General features: G+C 37.1%; 1 protein-coding gene across 1 annotated transcript in view; it reads right to left on the reverse strand.

The window, feature by feature from the left end:
- The window catches only part of CSMD3 (CUB and Sushi multiple domains 3), a 1,747,434-nt gene that overhangs the window by 665,332 nt on the left and 1,061,875 nt on the right, over positions 1-20,227 (reverse strand).

Here is a 20,227-nt window from a genome sequence, read left to right on the forward strand (position 1 = left end):
AGTCTTACAAAAAACATTGGTAATCCAAATGGACATTCAGCCCCTTTGGGTACATAGTCTCCAGGTTAAAAATCCACTGAGACTCTCGTTGTAGTAGACGCCTGCCCCTGTCACCCCCCCCCTAGGGTTACGTGGAACGTGATCTATGATAATATACAGATCTCAGGAACAGCGATGGGGTCCAACGTGGCCCCATCTTATGCGAATCTGTTTATGGCCCACTTCGAAACGGTCGCAACTACTGCCTTTGGTGATCACAGAATACGGCTATACCGACGTTATATTGATGATCTCTTCCTTATCTGGTGTGGTACAGAGGATGAGTTACTGGTGTGGTATGCAGAATTAAACAAGGTGAATCCACATATACAGTTGAAGATGACCTATGATATACATACCATCGACTTCCTTGATCTAAGGATCTTTAAGGAAAACACAGGTATCAGCACAACCTTATACTATAAGGAAACTGACAGGAACTCACTATTGGATGCTACAAGCTGCCATCCTCCCAGTTTGAAAAAATCATTGGCAAGATCACAGTTTAAGCGAGTGGTACGCAACAACAGTAACCAGCAAAGGAAGGAACAGCAACTACAGGAAATGTACAAAAAATTCATGGACCGTGGGTATGGTTCTAAACATCTTGACGAATCACTGATTGAAGCGACAGGGCTTACACAGGAAGAGGCACTTATAAAGATGGAGAGGGATAAGAGTGAGGAGAAGAAGATGATCTTTACCACCATCTTCTCACCTGAGAAGCTACAGTTCTCCAATATCTTGAGGGAACATTGGGACATTTTGGAGAGTGACAAAACACTACCTTTTGCTTCCTGTGTGTCACCTTTGGTTGGGTTCAAACGTGGAAGATCACTGAAAGATATGCTCTTGAGGCCCGACAACAGTGACAGCTATATGCCTAGTACATGGTTAAAAACCACGAAAAAAGGTTGCTTCCGTTGCAGTGGTTGCACTACCTGTGGTGGGTTAACCCAGAGCAGCACGTTTCAACATCCATGGTCTAATAAAAAATATAAAATCTTGCACAGGGTGACCTGCACAACCACGTATATTGTTTACTTACTACACTGTCCGTGTGGTAAATTTTACGTGGGTAAGACCCAGGATGATCTCAGGACGAGGATGGCGAACCACCGGTCAGCGATTCGGCTGGCAATCAAGGATGGGGATTCAGATCAACCGGTGGCTCGCCACTTCTGTACCAGTGGTCATGCTGTATCTGACCTTCGGTATATTATCATAGATCACGTTCCACGTAACCCTAGGGGGGGTGACAGGGGCAGGCGTCTACTACAACGAGAGTCTCAGTGGATTTTTAACCTGGAGACTATGTACCCAAAGGGGCTGAATGTCCATTTGGATTACCAATGTTTTTTGTAAGACTTGTAGTGGATGTATGCCTACTGCCACCGTCATAGTTAGATGTGAGCTTAAGATATTATGTTGGGGTATGTCCATGACTGGATTAAATACATGCAATTAAATTGCAATCCAGCTCATTATCTTTTTGACTGGGTTCCCCACTGTTAGCTAAACATCAGTGTAACTGAGGATGACTGTTAAATATTTTAAAAAAAAGGTGACACGGTGGGGTGCTTTGTGGTTAAGTAATATACACAGGGGTCCAACACCTTTAAGTTGGTTAAAGAGATATTGGGCCAATTGTTCAGTTAGGGGCAGGAGTGTAATACAGGATGAATAATGCAACCTAACACGGATGTCCCTTCTGTGTAAATATGTAAATATAACTGTGTAAATATAACCGTATAAAAATATAATAATATCCCCTTTATGGCAGAATGGTAACAGGTGTATACTTAACATTTGAAGTAATAAGGTGTAAACAAGGCTTGAGGATAGGTCTGTGTATATTTCAATATGCCGAGTATAGGGTAATAATATTTCTCTGCAGTATGGTACTATATGCAGTTAGCGGTCTACACTGCTGCATTATTGTGTGTGATGTTGATTTTCACTTTTGCTTTTAGCAGTGGGTGGTTGGTCCTTGTCGGCTCTCCTTAGTTCCGGGCGCGCATGCGCAGTTGCGCGACACGGAAGCTGGGAGTCTGTTGGCGATTTGACACGGTGAGGGTGAGTAGCTATTTAAGTTGTGTATTATCAGATATCTGTAAGTGGTCTGAGGACGGGGGAGACCCCGAAAACGTTTACCATTAAACGATAAAATTAAAACGGAGAGTGCCTGCTTTATTATGTGGATATATGTATATATATATATATATATATACACATATTTAGACATGTATATGTATGTATTTCTATGTTAAATCCATTTGAAACCTCATATTTTAAGACCTTATAACCTTTTAATGTATTTTTTTAAAATATTTTTTTACAGACAGTGTTAATATTTGTGTAACTGTACTGTTAAATGTATTTTTGATGTTTTTTTGTTGTTGTTGTATTACAGTTAACCAGAGCTCTGAAGTTGCACTTACCTGGCGCATTAAATTCGATTTACCTCAAGCTAATGCATTTAATTTCAACTCGTAGTGAGCACTCCATCATTTCCATCGTACAGAGAGAGCCAAGAAATACCCCATATCACTTGTGCTCTACAGTTAGTGCAGTACTCATAATCTCTTCCTTTATGAGGAATTACATTTTAAGTTTATTGTATTTTTAACCTAATTTTCTTCATTACAAAAATGGTCAACAAGCATGATAGATTTTCTTTGGAGTTAAATGTGCCTTTAATAAGAAAACTCTACAATCCTGAAAGGGCAACTACTTGTGGTAAATATTGAATCCCCTTAGTAAGCTGTATTTTATATTTTTATGTTCATTATTTTTTTACTGCTTCATTTAGTTTGTTTGACACATGGATAGGTCTTAAGATTTGATGATTATTTTCACAGATCCATTTATAGTCAATTGCTGAAAGCCTAGTTCTTATTCTCACTTAATAACATATTACACTGTCCCCTGAAAAAAAGTTATTACTTTGCTCATTATTGAAAGGGATTTGGTCACCAATGCCACTAAAGACCTTTTAATACTCCATCTGAACTTTCATATATCTCTACTCAATTTTATGGTTTCAAGATCTATTCCCATTTGTGGTTTACAATTCCCTTTTCATATATCCATGGAATTTTGATTCCTTTCATTACCAAAATTCTCACATTCTAGGCTTCATTTAAACATATTTTTCAAATGCTTAGGCAACACATAAAATACCAAAGTTTTTTCATCACATTTGATCAAATTATGGTGAAATTATTATGAAAACATAGAACATTATCATTCTATGTAATATTTAGAGACTTTATCAGGTTTTATCATGTGGAACATAGTAACCTGAATTAGCAATGTCTACAAACCATTAAAGGGACACTGAACCCAAAATTCCTCTTTCGTGATTCAGATAGAGCATGAAATTTTAAGCAACTTTCTAATTTACTCCTATTATCAAATTTTCTTCATTCTCTTGGTATCTTTATTTGAAATGCAAGAATGTAAGTTTAGATGCCGGCCCATTTTTGGTGAACAACTTGGGTTGTTTTTGCTGCTTGGTGGATAAATTCATCCACCAATAAAAATGAGCTGTCCAGCTTAGATGCCTTATTTTTTCAAATATAGATAGCAAGAGAATGAAGAAAAATTATTAATAGGAGTAAATTAGAAAGTTGATTAAAATTGCATGCTCTATCTGAATCATGAAAGAAAAAAAAATGGGTTCAGTGTCCCTTTAATTAGACCTGCCTTAAAACAACTAAGGCTATCATTTTTAAAGACTATTTAATTGTATTACAATTATATATATATATATATATATATATATATATATATATACACACATATACATGTATAAAGAACTACACTTAATTTTCCCAACACATATCAATATTTCAATGCAAATTTTGGAAATATGAATAATAAATCAAGCAGTTGTTAAAGCATACCACCAAAATGAATAGATTTATCCAAAGTCTATAAGATTGAATTTAAATAGAAAATCTTTATTTACCATTACCCAGTTTTACATAACCAACATATACTTTTGACCTCTGTGATTACCTTGTATCTAAGCCTCTGCAGACTGTCCCTTTTCTCAGTTCTTTTGACTTGCATTTTAGCCTATCAGCCCTGACTCATAAATAATTCCTGACACATGAACAAGCATTATCTAGCTGTGAAAAACTGTCATAATGAACTGAGATAAGAGTCGGCCATCAAGGGCTTATACATTAGCATATAAGCCTACCTAGGATTAGATTTCAACAAAGAATACCAAGAGAACAAAACAAATTTGATGATAAAAGTAAAATGGAAAGTTGTTTAAAATGACATGCTCTATCTGAATCATGAAAGTTTAATATAGACTTTGCTGTCCCTTTAAATTAAATGTTCATGATTCAGACAGAGCATGCAATTTGTACTTTTTGTATCCTTTGATGAGTTATTAAGCATTAATGCATTACTGGGAACTAGGTAGTGATTGGTGGCTACACACATATACCGCTTCTCATTGTCTCTCCTGATGGTCCCCACCCACTCAGCAGATATTAAATGGAGCCCAATGTGTTCAACTAGATCCCAGCAGTGAATTGCTGCTCTAGAGGTGACATTTGCAGCTGTTAAATACAATTATATACAAGTAATAGTTCAATAAAAAATGCTGTAACACATTAGAACTTTTTTTTATACATTTATGTCCCATTAATAAAAATCAAGAAAATGTGTAAATATATAATCAATATGTTTAATCAATATGCTTTTCTATAAAGGATGAAGTAAAAGTAATTATCTAAATCTTTCTCCCTATCAATATGTAATAATTCAAGTCTGATTTATGTGTAAGGAAAGTTCAACTATTTTATAAACTATAATAGAAACAAATACCAGATTTAATACCAGGAATTATTGTGCTCAATGACAGATGGACCACAAGTGTTTATTTTTCCACATCACTAAGATTTGTAAATACTTTTCTCACAGAAATTAATTAATTTGCAAATGTTGCACTTAGCATTGGTCTGCTTATTGAATTTTTAGCTCCATTATAAACAGGCATTCAATACTTATGTTCATGTTTGTTTGTGTTAAATATAATACCTCATGCATTATACATATCTATGTTTTGTTGTTTTAATTATTAAAGGAACATAAACACTGAGATTATAGTATACATTGCTTAAAATGACTGTCTAATTGAAAAAATATATTCTTTAAACAGATAGATACTCCCTTTATTACCCATTCCCCAGTTTTGCATAACTAACACATTTATTTTAATATACATATACTGCTGTGATTACCTTGTATTAAGCCTCTGCAGACTGACCCCTGATCTGAGTTCTTTAGACAGACTTGCATTTTAGCCAATTGGCGCTGACTAATATATAACTCCACGGGAGTGAGCACAATGTTATCTATATGGTACACATTAGTTCTGTCTATCTGTGTCTTCAACAAAGAATACCAAGAGAACAAAGCAAATTTGATAATAAAAGTAAAATAGAATTATTATTTTTTTAAAATTGCATGCCCTATCTGAATCATGAAAGTTTAATTTTAAAGGGACACTGAACCCAAATTTGTTCATTTGTAATACAGAAAGAGCATGCAATTTTAAGCAACTTTCTAATGTACTCCTATTATCAATTTTTCTTTGTTCTCTTGCTATCATTATTTGAAATAGAAATCATCTAAGCTTTTTTTTGGTTTCAGTACTCTGGAAAGCACTTTTTTATTGGTGGATGAATTTATGGTGAGCAGGATGAATAGAAGTGAGATGTTGAGGATGGGTAACATCAGACCAAAAAGTGGCTATGATTCAAGTAGACCAACATTGGTCACTACTTATAGCCCACAATTTAAGGACATCACCAATATTGTTAGCAAACATTTACCAATACTTTCAGCCGAGGATAGTTTGAAGGACTATGTGTCAAAGGGTTGTAACTTTGTGTCTTAAAGAGCATGCACAATAGGCAATTTGGTGGCACCTAGTGTATTAAGAGATAAAGGGAGGGCCAACAGCAGTTCGTTAAGTGTCAAAGGGCATTTCAAATGCCACTTCTCAAAATGCATAGCATGCCAGTATAGCAGAGTTACATCTACCTTTCAGTCCGCAACTACGAATTGGGTATTTAATTTGGCCAATTGCACAAATTGTAGAACCCCTTTTGTTGTGTATTTGGTAGAAGGCTTGCTGTGCAATGGGCAGTATATAGGGTGCACAACTAGGGAGGTTCGCTCCAGGATAAGAGAGCATCTAAATAATATCTCTCATGACAAAGACAGCTCGGGCCTTTCACAACATTTCGTATCTGTGCATGGGGGCGATGTTACATCGCTCTCATGGCAGGTTATAGAAGTTGTTCAAAACCCCCCCTAGAGGGGGAGATTGAGCAGCACGGCTGATGCTGCGTGAAGCCTTTTGGATCTTCAAATTGAAGACAAGAAGACCACAGGGCTTTAATATTGAGGGGGATGTAATCAACTTTTGGAAAAGATAGTAGTACAATATCTGCAATTAATTCTTTGAAATCCCCAAATAATTAGTGTTGCAGCATTTGGCAATATGCATTGAATATACATTTATGTGTATCCTGAGGCAGGAAATCATAGAAAACATAGTGACACCCAAAAGGAAGACATTGTAGAATGAATTAAAGCCTGTATCAACAGGTAGTATTTCTTTAGATATGCCTAACTTCATTAGTTAGCTGTGTCACTACTAATCTATGTAGGATTCCAGTATGCCTAGGCATATATTACAGTGCAAGTACATTTATAAACTTCAAACTAAAATTGGAAATATTTTACAATGTTAGAGTGCATGGTAAAGCAACTAGAGGGTGGACAAGATGGGGTTAATTGTGTTAAGCTGAGGAACCAATAGGGAGACATTTTCAGGGATTTAAGGCAGGAAGTAGGGGTAGCCAGTCATGTTCATGATTAAGGAATTGACCGAAACATGTAGGACAGACTGGTCCCTGAAAATGTTCTTTTTTTGCTTTTAAATCCTGTTGCCTTTTTCAACACTTTGCTTTTTTTAAATATGGATTATTAAAATGTTTGTTACTATTAAGGATCGCAGTGTATTCTCTTTGTTTTTGATGAATTTATCCACCAATCAGCAAGGTCAACCCAGGTTGTTCACCAAAAATGGGCCGGCATCTAAACTTACATTCTTGCATTTCAAATAAAGATACCAAGAGAATGAAGATAATTTGATAATAGGAGTAAATTCGAAATTTGTTTAAAATCTCATGCTCAATCTGAATCACAAAATTACATTTTTGGGTACAGTGTCCCTTTAAATTGACTGTCTCTTTAATTATGCATAGTAAAATGCAAAATCCTTTATATATTGTACCACTTTCTCCTAAAAATGTGAGTCTAAAATTGTGGATTTTACAGTCCTAAAAAAAACTGAAAGAGAATATGGCTGGCCACACAAGCCTAACCTTGCCACATATATCTCGCTAATTTGCAGTTTTTTTATCTTATCCTTTATGCTCATACCAAACAATGGAGATTTTTTTCAAACAAATATAGTGACAGGTCATATCTTCTTCAGAAGTGCGTTTACATTGGCTCCCCCAAATAAGAAAAGTGGTGGGTGGAGACTGACCATTGAAAAACAATTTCAGCAAGCAAGGTCTTCATAATAGAGTTTAGACTCTGCTTATTGCAAAAACCTATAATTTAAAGGTTTTTACTGTTCTTTTAAAGGGACATTGAAGTCAATGTTTATTTAAGCATAGTAAATATGAAACTGAGCAATGATTACAATATTAAAATACCTAAACTATTGTTTTATTCACAAACGGCTAGATTACCAGTTTTGCGGTACAGCTATACTGCTCCAAATTAGCCAGGAACGTATATTACAAGTCACAGCGGTATAGGCTATACCACAAACATTTTAGCCTGTAATGCAACGTCCATTCCGCACTCAAAAAAATGTGTGGGATTTCCATAGCTCCGGTATTACAGGTTGTGCGTTCAGGCTAAAATGCTTGCGTTCCAGCCTATACCGACACGATCCATGGCCTCGATCCGATATACAGCGTCACCCGCAGAAGCCGGCGACGCCAAAATTTGTGCTGGTTTGGTATCATATATACTGCGTAACATAGAAGTTACGCTCGTATATTTCTGCCTTCACCCGTAGTTTTTTGGGCCATAGGCAGGTATACCAAACCAGCGCAGTTTGGTATCCAATATACAGAGTAAGGACTTACGTGGCGAAAATGGAGAAATCTTACTCCATTTTCACCTCACCACAAAATGCAGCCGTAGTAAGCCTTACTCTGTCTATTGGAGCCCCGTAACTCCCTAAACTACCTGCCAAATAAAACCTAACACCTAACGCATGCGCAATGTCTATCTACCTGTCAACCGCGATCCCCCGCCACAATCCCTAATAAAGTATTTAACCCTAAACCACCGCTCCCGGACCCCGCCTCCACTTACATTAAAAGTATAACCCCCTAATGTGATCCCCCTACACCGTCTCCATCTACATTACCTACCCCCTAATGTGATCCCCCTACACCGTCGCCAGCTACATTACATACCCCCTAATGTGAGCTCATACCCCACCGCCAGCTATATTAAACTACCCCCTAATGTGAGCCCCTTACACCGCCGCCAGCTACATTAAACTACCCCCTAATGTGAGCCCCTTACACAACCGCCAGCTACATTAAACTACCCCCTAATGTGAGCCCCTTACACCGCCACCAGCTACATTAAACTACCCCCTAATGTGAGCCACTTACACAGCCACCAGCTACATTAAACTATTCCCTAATGTGAGCTCCTACCCCGCCGCCAGCTATATTACATGTAAAACCCCTAATCTAATCCCCCTACACCGCCTCCAGCTATATTAAATTAATTAACCCCTAATCTAATCCCCCTACACCGCCGCCAGCTATATTAAATTAATTAACCCCTAATCTAATCCCCCTACACCGCCGCCAGCTATATTAAATACATTAACCCCTAATCTAATCCCCCTAAAGTAATCACCTCTATTACCAGCCCTTAAAAGGGCCTTTTGCGTGACATTGCCCCAAAGTAACAGCTCTATTGCCAGCCCTTAAAAGGGCTTTTTGCGGAGCATGCCCCAAAGAAATCAGCTCTTTTACCAGCCCTTAAAAGGGCTTTTGGCGGGGCATTGTCACAAAGCAATCAGCTCTTTTGCATCTAATCTAAATCCCCCTACACCGCCGCCACCTATAATAAATGTATTACCCCCTAATCTAATCCCCCTACACCGCCGCCACGTATATTAAATAGATTACCCCCTAATCTAATCCCCCTACACTGCCGCCACCTATATTAAATAGATTAACCCCTAATATAATCCCCCTACACCGCCGCCAGCTATATTAACTATATTAACCCTAATTATATTAGGGTTAATCTAGTTCATCTAGTTATTATATTATATATATATTAACTATATTAACCCTAATTATATTAGGGTTAATATAGTTAATATCGTTATTATATTATATATATATATTAAGTATAATAACCCTATCTAACTCTAACATCCCTAACTAAATTCTTATTAAAATAAATCTAATTAATATTAATAATATTAATTAAAATATTCCTATTTAAATCTAAATACTTACCTATAAAATAAACCCTAAGATAGCTACAATGTAATTAATACATTTATTTTACAGGTAACTTGGTATTTATTTTAACTAGGTACAATAGCTATTAAATAGTTAATAACTATTTAATAGCTACCTAGTTAAAATAATTGCCAATTTGCCTGTAAAATAAATCCTAACCTAAGTTACAAATATACCTACACTATCAATAAATTAAATAAACTACAAATATCTAAACTAAACTACAATTAAATACACTAAACTAAATTACAAAAAAAACAAACTAAATTACAAAAAATAAAAAAAGATTACTAGAATTTTAAGCTAATTACACCTATATTATTATACCCTAATAAAAAAACAAAGCCTCCCAAAATAAAAAAAAATCCCTACCCTAATCTAAATTACAAAAATTAACAGCTCTATTACCAGCCCTTAAAAGGGCCTTTTATGGGGCATGTCCCATAGAATAAGAGCTACTGTAATTATATTGGCTGATTAGAATAGCCAATATAATTACAGTTGCTCTTATACTATTGGCTATTCAAATCAGCCAATAGAATTAAAGTAGCTCGCATCCGATTGGCTGATTTGAATTTGAAGGCTCAAATCAACCAATAGGAATTCAAGGGACGAAATTTTTAATCGCGTACCTTGAATTCCTATTCAGTGTACGGCAGCGATAGTATGAAGAGGATCCTCACCATTACGGCTCCGGTCTTCAGTTCCAGAGGTCTTCGGTTCCAGCGTTGCTGATCTTCAGTTCCAGCATCGCTGGTCTTCAGTTCCAGATGGACGGTCTTCAGCTCCGCGGTTATCGGTCTTCAACTCCTCCACTCCGCGCCGGCTGGATCCTGGAAGAAGAAGAGGTCGCCGCCTGGAAGAAGAGGTTGCCGTCTGGAACAGGACCTTCTCTGCTGGTCTTCAGGTCAGGTAAGGAGCACTTGGGGGTTAGACTTAGGTTTTTTTAAGGGGGGATTGGGTGGGTTAGAATAGGGGGATGTGGGTGGTGGGTTGTAATGGGGGGTGTTGTTGTTTTTTACAGGCAAAAGAGCTGATTTCTTTGGGGCATGCCCCACAAAAGGCCCTTTTAAGGGCTGGTAATAGAGCTGTTAACTTTTGTAATTTAGATTAGGGTAGGGAAATTTTTTAATTTTGGTGGGCTTTGTTATTTAATTAGGGGGCTTAGAATAGGTGTGATTAGCTTAGAATTCTTGTAATCTTTTTTATTTTTTGTAATTTAGTGTTTGTTTTTTTTCTGTAATTTAGTTTAGTGTATTTAATTGTTGTTAATTTAGATATTTGTAGTTTATTTAATTTATTGATAGTGTAGGTGTATTTGTAACTTAGGTTAGGATTTATTTTACAGGTAAATTGGTAATTATTTTAACTAGGTAGCTATTAAATAGTTATTAACTATTTAATAGCTATTGTACCTAGTTAAAATTAGTGATGTCTCAAATTGTTCGGCGGTGAATAGTTCCCGGCGAACATAGCTTGTTCACTTTCGCAACGGCGGGCGAACATATGCGATGTTCGATCTGCCCCCTATTTGTCATCATTGAGTAAACTTTGATCCTGTATCTCACAGTGTGCAGACACATTCCAGCCAATAAGCAGCAGACCCTCCCTCCCAGACCCTCCAAGCTCCTGGACAGCAGCCATTTTAGATTCCTTCGGAAGCTGCTTTCTTAGTGAGAGGAAGGACAGTGTAGCTGATGCTCATTAAATAGGGAAATTGATAGCTAGGCTAGTGTATTCAGTGTCCACTACAGTCCTGAAGGACTCATCTGATCTCTGCTGTAAGGACAGCACCCCAAAAAGCCCTTTTTAGGGCTAGAACATCAGTCTGTTTTTTTTTTACTGTGTAATCTAATTGCAGTTGCCTGCCTGCCAGCCTGTATTTCAGGCTCACAGCGTATACTATGCCCACTTGCCCAGTGCCAACACTCATATCTGGTGTAACAGTAGTGTAAATTTAAAAAAAAAAACTTTTTTGACTGTGAAACATCAGTCTGCTTGTGTAATCTAATTGCAGTTGCCTGTCTGCCAGCGTGTGTGCCAGGCCCTCTTGCCCAGTGCCACCACTCATATCTGGTGTAACAGTAGTGTAAATTTAAAAAAAAAAACTTTTTTGACTGTGAAACATCAGTCTGCTAGTGTAATCTAATTGCAGTTGCCTGCCTGCCTGCCAGCATGTGTGCCAGGCTCACAGCGTATACTGTGCCCACTTGCCCAGTGCCACCACTCATATCTGGTGTAACAGTAGTGTAAATTTAAAAAAAAAACTTTTTTGACTGTGAAACATCAGTCTGCTTGTGTAATCTAATTGCAGTTGCCTGCCTTCCAGTGTGTGTGCCAGGCCCACTTGCCCAGTGCCACCACTCATATCTGTTGTAACAGTAGTGTAAATTTAAAAAAAAAAACTTTTTTGACTGTGAAACATCAGTCTGCTAGTGTAATCTAATTGCAGTCGCCTGCCTGCCAGCATGTGTGCCAGGCTCACAGCGTATACTGTGCCCACTTGCCCAGTGCCACCACTCATATCTGGTGTAACAGTAGTGTAAATTTAAAAAAAAAACTTTTTTGACTGTGAAACATCAGTCTGCTTGTGTAATCTAATTGCAGTTGCCTGCCTTCCAGCGTGTGTGCCAGGCCCACTTGCCCAGTGCCACCACTCATATCTGTTGTAACAGTAGTGTAAATTTAAAAAAAAAAAACTTTTTTGACTGTGAAACATCAGTCTGCTAGTGTAATCTAATTGCAGTCGCCTGCCTGCCAGCATGTGTGCCAGGCTCACAGCGTATACTGTGCCCACTTGCCCAGTGCCACCACTCATATCTGGTGTAACAGTAGTGTAAATTTAAAAAAACAAAACTTTTTTGACTGTGAAACATCAGTCTGCTAGAGTAATCTAATTGCAGTTGCCTGCCTGCCAGCGTGTGTTCCAGGCTGACAGCGTATACTGTGCCCACTTGCCCAGTGCCACCACTCATATCTGGTGTAACAGTAGTGTAAATTTAAAAAAAAAAACTTTTTTGACTGTGAAAGATCAGTCTGCTTGTTTGCAGAGGCTTAGATACAAGATAATCACAGAGGTTAAAAGTATATTATTATAAATGTGTTAGTTATGCAAAACTGGGAAATGGGTAATAAAGGGATTATCTATCTTTTAAAACAATAAAAATTATGGTGTAGACTGTCCCTTTAAACAGGGAATTTGGTCTGTCACTGTGAAGCGGGCGTAACCCTTACACTACCTGATCGATACAACATCATACCTGATGTTTTAAAGCACGTTATTCCAAACAATTTAGGAATGTTAGGTGATTCATGCCCTTTATGGCTTAAAAACAGACTCTGCATCAACTATGTAATTTTCCATGGGAGTTTTGCCATGGATCCCCCTCCGGCATGCCCCAGTCCAGGTGTTAGTCCCCTTGAAACAACTTTTCCATCACTATTGTGGCCATAAAGAGTCCCTGTGAGTTTTAAAATTCGCCTGCCTATTGAAGTCTATGGCGGTTCGCCCGGTTCGACCGTTCACGAACAGTAGCGGAAGTTTGTGTCCGCCGTTCGCGAACGCACATTTTTAGGTTTGTGACATCACTAGTTAAAATAAATACCAAGTTACCTGTAAAATAAATATAAACCCTAAAATAGCTACAATGTAATTATTAATTACATTGTAGCTATCTTAGGGTTCATTTTATAGGTAAGTATTTAGATTTAAATAGGAATATTTTAATTAATAATATTAATATTAATTAGATTTATTTTAATAAGAATTTAGTTAGGGATGTTAGAGTTAGATAGGGTTATTATACTTAATATATATATATATAATATAATAACGATATTAACTATATTAACCCTAATATAATTAGGGTTAATATAGTTAATATATATATAATATAATAACTAGATGAACTAGATTAACCCTAATATAATTAGGGTTAATATAGTTAATATAGCTGGCGGCGGTGTAGGGGGATTAGATTAGGGGTTAATCTATTTAATATAGGTGGCGGCGGTGTAGGGGGATTAGATAAGGGGTTATATATTTAATATAGGTGGCAGCGGTGTAGGGGGGTCAGATTAGGGGTTAATAAATTTAATATAGGTGACGGCGGTGTAGGGGGATTAGATTAGGGGGTAATACATTTATTATAGGTGGCGGCGGTGTAGGGAGATTTAGATTAGATGCAAAAGAGCTGATTTCTTTGCGACAATGCCCCGCAAAAAGCCCTTTAAGGGCTGGTAATAGAGCTGATTTCTTTGGGGCATGCCCCGCAAAAAGCCCTTTTAAAGACTGGCAATAGAGCTGTTACTTTGGGGCAATGTCACGCAAAAGGCCCTTTTAAGGGCTGGTAATAGAGGTGATTATTTTAGGGGGATTAGATTAGGGGTTAATGCATTTAATATAGCTGGCGGCGGTGTAGGGGGATTAGATTAGGGGTTAATTAATTTAATATAGCTGGCGGCGGTGTAGGGGGATTAGATTAGGGGTTAATTAATTTAATATAGCTGGCGGCGGTGTAGGGGGATTAAATTAGGGGTTAATTAATTTAATATAGCTGGCGGCGGTGTAGGGGGATTAAATTAGGGGTTAATAATTTTAATATAGCTGGCGGCGGGGTAGGAGCTCACATTAGGGGGTAGGTAATATAGATGGCGGCGGTGTAAGGGGCTCACATTAGGGGGTAGGTAATATAGATGGCGGCGGTGTAAGGGGCTCACATTAGGGGGTAGGTAATATAGATGGCGGCGATGTTAGGGGCTCACATCAGGGGGTAGGTAATATAGATGGCGGCGGTGTAGGAGCTCACATTAGGGGGTAATATAGATAAAATAGGTAGCGGCGGTGTAGGGGGCTCACATTAGGGGGTAATATAGATAAAATAGGTAGCGGCGGTGTAGGAGCTCACATTAGGGGGTAATATAGATAATGTAGGTGGCGGCGGGGTCCGGGAGCGGTGGTTTAGGGGTTAATAACTTTATTAGGTGTGGCGGGGTACGGGAGCGTCGGTTTAGGGGTTAATATATTTATTATTATTGGGAGAGTGAGGGGGGATAGTGGATAGAGGGTTAGATGTGTCGGGCTATGTTTAGGAGGCGTGTTAGACAGTACGGGTGATTTAATAACATAGTCAGGTTTTTTTATGCGGCGGCAGTTTATAAAGTAAATCACTGGCGACTCCAGAAATTTGTACGTACGCAGATTTCTGGACATCGCTAGTTTGTGAGACTTACGGCACTTTAGCCTCTGACGGCGCTGTATATGGGATAGCTCGAGTTGCGAGCTGAAATTACGGGCGGCGCAGGTTTCCACGCTTGCACCGAAACCTGCGCCATATATCAGATCGCGCCCCACATCGCGATCTGAGAGCAGTAGTAGGATTTTGTGTAACAAAAATGTTTCACAAAACTCATAACTAAACTAAAAAAAATTCAAAATCTAATATTACAAAAAATAATAAACACTAAATTACGAAAAATAAAAAATACTCAGATTACAAAAATAATAAATGAAATTATTAAAAATAAAAACAATTACATCTTATCTAATAGTCCTATAAAAATAAAAAGCCCCCCAAATAAAATCAACCCCTAACCTACAATAGACTACCAATAGCCCTTAAAAGGGCCTTTTGTAGGGCATTGCAAGCCCCCCAACAGTAAAACCCACCACACAACCAACCCCCCAAAATAATTTCAGTAGCTCTCATCCTATTGGCTGATTTAAATTTGAAGAATCAAATCAGCCAATAGGAATGCAAGGTACGCCATTTTGAAACGGGTATTTTGCGTTCAACTTCAGTGTATGGCAGTGACCGTATGAAGAGCATGCTCCGTGTAGGATTTCTTTGCCATCCAGGATGGCTCCGCTCTGCGCTACCGGAATGAAGATAGAAGACGCCCCTGTGATGGATGAAGATGTTGCTGCCTGGATAAAGACTCATTGCCTGGATGGAGATAGATGTCCGAACTTCAGGAACCATGAGTAGATATTCTGGGGTTAGTGTTAGGTATTTTTTTTTATTTTTTGGGGTGTTTTTTTCAGATTAGGGCTTTGCGCAAAGTGCAAAAGAGCTGAATGCCCCTTTAAGGGCAGTGAAAAATAGCTGAATGCCCTTTAAAGAGCAACACCCATACAAACGCCCCTTTAGGGGCAATGAGTAGCTTAGGTTTTTATTTAGAGTTAGGTTTTCTATTTTGCGGGGTTGGTTGCAGGTGGTGGGTTTTACTGTTGTGGGGACTTTGTATTTTTTACAGGTAAAAGAGCTGTTTAACTTAGGGCAATGCCCTACAAAAGGCCCTTTTAAGGGCTATTGGTAGTTTATTGTAGGCTAGTGTTTTTTTTTTTTTTTAATTAAGGTGTAATTGTTTTTATTTTTGATTATTTATTTTTGTAATCTTAGTGTTTTTTATTTTTCGTAAGTTAGTGTATTTTTTATTTTATTTATTTTTTTATTTTTTAGTAGTGTTAGGTTTTTTAAATTTGTCATTTAGATTTTTTAATTTTTAATTTTTTTATTTTATTAGAATAGTAATGTAGGCTAATTTATAGTTTAAATTGGGCTATTTTTAATTTCACAGGTAAGTTTTTATTTATTAGAAGATAGTTATATTGTAATTTTAATTTAAAGTTAGGGGGTGTTAGGTTTAGGGGTTAATAGTTTAATTTAGTAATTTATGATGTGGGGGGCAGCGGTTTAGGGGTTAATAGGTTTATTTAGGTGTCGGCAAGCGGCGGACTGTTTAACCTATCACTTTGTTTCTGCACCTGGACAGCCATGATTGACTTGATTGAGGGGGAGGGTTATACAGGCCTATAAAAGTTTGTCATTTGCAAGTATTGTTTGTCAGAAGAAGGGACTGTGTTTTGTCCTGAAACATCACTTAAATAAAAATTCACTATATACCGTTGGCTGAAGACCAGTGAGTGCTTATTTACTGAATATATATATTTAATTACCACATAGCACCCTGGCGGTTGTGGCTTGGATGTTGAGAGTGCACACACCAAACACTATATATATATATATATATAGTATAGCACCGGCCCACATAGCCTCCTAGTGCACTGGGACAGAAGCAGCTTCTTACCCAGCATTGTGTTGCATCCGGCCGGCCTGCACACTGCTCTCCTATTATCCGGGGCTAGGAACTTGGTCTTTTACTCTCAGACGGTTAAATCCTCATTATCCATCAGCTGACTTGCAGGAGCCCAAAAGGAGGGCCGACTCCCCTTTATACAGTATTACTCACGACGGAGAAAGTTCATACCAAGACAGAAAAAGTACTCCAAGAGGCCAACCATTAATCCACAGGAAGCTCAAGGGATACATCTACCATCAGAAGCACATCCCTGCATACTCCAGGAGGCTAACGAAAACTGATACAGCCATCTCACTGGATACAAGGAGAAGATTGAACTACCAACACATACCCCCAGTGCGGCATACTTACCTCATTAGATTGGGGTAATATCTGGTAAGGGTATTATATACCATCCATTACTACATATCATCCATATGTTGGACACACATTAAGGACTATATATATCCTAAAGACTCCAATTGAACTACCAAGTTCCTTATTTTATATTTTATATTTTATTTTTCATATATATATATTTTTTATGGTTTTTATTTTCTACCCACTTTGCTGTACATACTCTAAGCTTTAGTGGATATATAGGCGCTGTTATAACCCTTGTACCCACATTTACTCCTACTGCCTGGGGTATATACCTCATCCAGTATCTGCCTTATATAGCTGCCTGTATACCCTACACCACCTGACTAGCGCCTACTATAGAGTAACGCTTGTATCCACCCAGTTTACTGAGTGGACACATTCTACTTGCACCTTCATATATATATATATATATATATATATATATATAATGTAGGGGTTTCTCACTGACAAATGGCCTTCAGTTGAAATGTGCATTCAGTTTGTCATGAATATTTGATATTCGTTTTGTTTTAACAAAAACAAATACTCGAATGAATGCCCTAGTGAATTAAAATAATAATTAATACATAATAATGAAATTCACGGGTGCATATTTGTTATCCTTAAAATTGGATTTAATACTTACCTATAGCGCGCTGGGGGGCCGTGCTCCAACCTAGCTAGGTGGATCCCAGAGCTTGCACTAATGGAGAAGGTCCTTTAACGCAGGCTCTGAAATACTCCACACTAATCCTCCTTTTAGCGCGGCCCTGGACTCTGTGAAGAAAGACCGGGTCAGCGCGGCTTCCAGCATGCTGCCAGTTGCAGCAAAATATTAATTACATTTGTTTTAGCTACAAGAAATGTAAATGTTTAAAAATACTTGGTATTCATTTAATTTTAAATGAAACCAATACCAAATAATGCAGCACACTAATTTTCGGGAAAACTAGTTTTTCAGAATATTCATTCCAAATGATTAATCCAAAATTAATTATTCTGTCCTGAACATGACTAGCCTATAGAAGAGCAGCATCTTAAACTCCAAAGCAACTCAGCATACATGTGGAGATGGTTCAGCAGTTAAACAGTTAATGGCCTAGATTCATAAAAAATAGTTTGTAAAACTAATATCTCACACCGCTTGAAAATGGTGAGACTCATAAACATTTGTATTGGCCCCTTGTCAGAGCTGTAAGTGGTGAGATCAGCTCCACTGAAATCAATGGAGCCATTTCGATCTTGCAATATTAACTTTCTGCAGCAAAGAACTTCTTCAAAAATAAAAATAAAATTGCAAAACAAGCCTTTTAAACTAAATATAAAAAACATCATCTATAAAACAGTCCACTCTAACACATGTACAAATGAAAACTAGCAAAAAAAATACAGTAAAGATAAAATAAAACAAAAAACAAGACAACTTTGTTTACTTTAAGATGGTGAGATGTAACAGTGAGGAAAGATTATTCACACTGGCTATCACGTCTTTCTAAATCCCACATATTAAGTCAAGTTTTTGGTAAACAAAAAATTCCAACCACAACTCCAGGACACCCGTGGTCAACATTTTGTTTTCATCTATGAGATTGCAGATAAAAATACAGTTTTAATTTCAGGAATTTCAGAGAAAAACTTGCCCAAAATACCAGATTATTTTTTTTAGCATTTTTGCTATCAATCCATTTAAACAGAAACAGGGCCTTATTTTTTTATTTACCTATCAAAACTATATATTTATTTTAAGTAGACAACCCAAGGTATTGATCTAGGCCCATTTTGGTATATTTCATGCCATCATTTCTCCACTAGATGCAACATATAAAAAAAAAAAAAAAAAATCCACAAAATTTTGCTTTCTCACTAAAATTATTTACATACTGCTGGTGCAGTCATAACACAGATGGATGTAAAAGCTTCCCTGGGATTCCCTTTGTTCAGAAATAGCAGAAAATGAGTTGGGTTTTTTATTATTAGGGAACTGTCTTTAAGCTTTCCACCTCCCTTATCCCCCATATTAGGTACTTGCAGCTGTAAAATGTCACAATTGTAAGCAAAGAAAACTAGGAATGAACAAGTATAACCAATAACTGTCTTCCATAATTAAAATTCAAATCTTTCTAACTACATTTGATTTTATCCATTTCTATTTCTGCTGAGAAAAGTCACAAGAGAGAAACAGACAAATGATGAAAATCTTTTTATTACTTGTACATAAACATTTTAACTCACATGCATGAATTTTAATGAATGTTTGCTATGTTAGTTTTTCTGCTACCACATAATTGTTTCCTTTTTGTTACATAAGTGTAGCACAGTACTTACGCATTTGCCAAATTCAAAAAACGGTATACTTACTGTTAGAACATAATTTAAAATGCACATTAAAATGGCATTATATAGGCAAATGCAGCTGTGCACATTGACTGTTTAAATTGAAGAAATCACATAAAATAAACTAAAGCATATGCAAATCTACTCACTAAGCATTCGCATGCAAAATATTTTCCTTATGCTACACAAGCCCCCAGTTCTTACAAATGAGATGTTTAGGGAACATGTACATTGCTAAAGTGAAGAGGGGCTTTCAAACATAGGTTTATATTCTAAAATTATGCAAGCATGTAGTGTCTTTTTTCAGTTAGTATTTATTCTGTGAACTCTTTTCATTTGATTTTACCTTTTATTTAACTTTTAAGGTTTCCATATCATGCTTATCCTCAGAACACTGGTATCTTTTCACTTAAAGGCATATGAAAACAACATATTTCTTCCATGATTCAGATAGAGCATACGATTATAAACAACATTCCAATTAACTTCTAATATCAACGTTGCTTCATTCTCTTGGTATGCATTGTTGAAAGAGAAGCAATGCACTACTGTGAGCTAGCAGAACACATTGACAGCCATCAATAAACAGCTAGCTCCCAGTAGCACATTACCGTTCCTGATCCTACATAGCTATGCTTTTCATCAAAGAAATCCCTGAAAATGAAGCAAATTAGGTAACAGAAGTTTTATTAAAATTGCATACTCTATTGGAATCATAAAAGAAATTATTTAACTTTACTATCCCTTTAAAGGGATAGAAAGGTCAAAAATGAAGTGTGCATGAGTGCATTTTAATT

This window comes from Bombina bombina, chromosome 5 (assembly GCF_027579735.1).
Source record: "Bombina bombina isolate aBomBom1 chromosome 5, aBomBom1.pri, whole genome shotgun sequence".
NCBI lineage: Eukaryota > Metazoa > Chordata > Amphibia > Anura > Bombinatoridae > Bombina > Bombina bombina.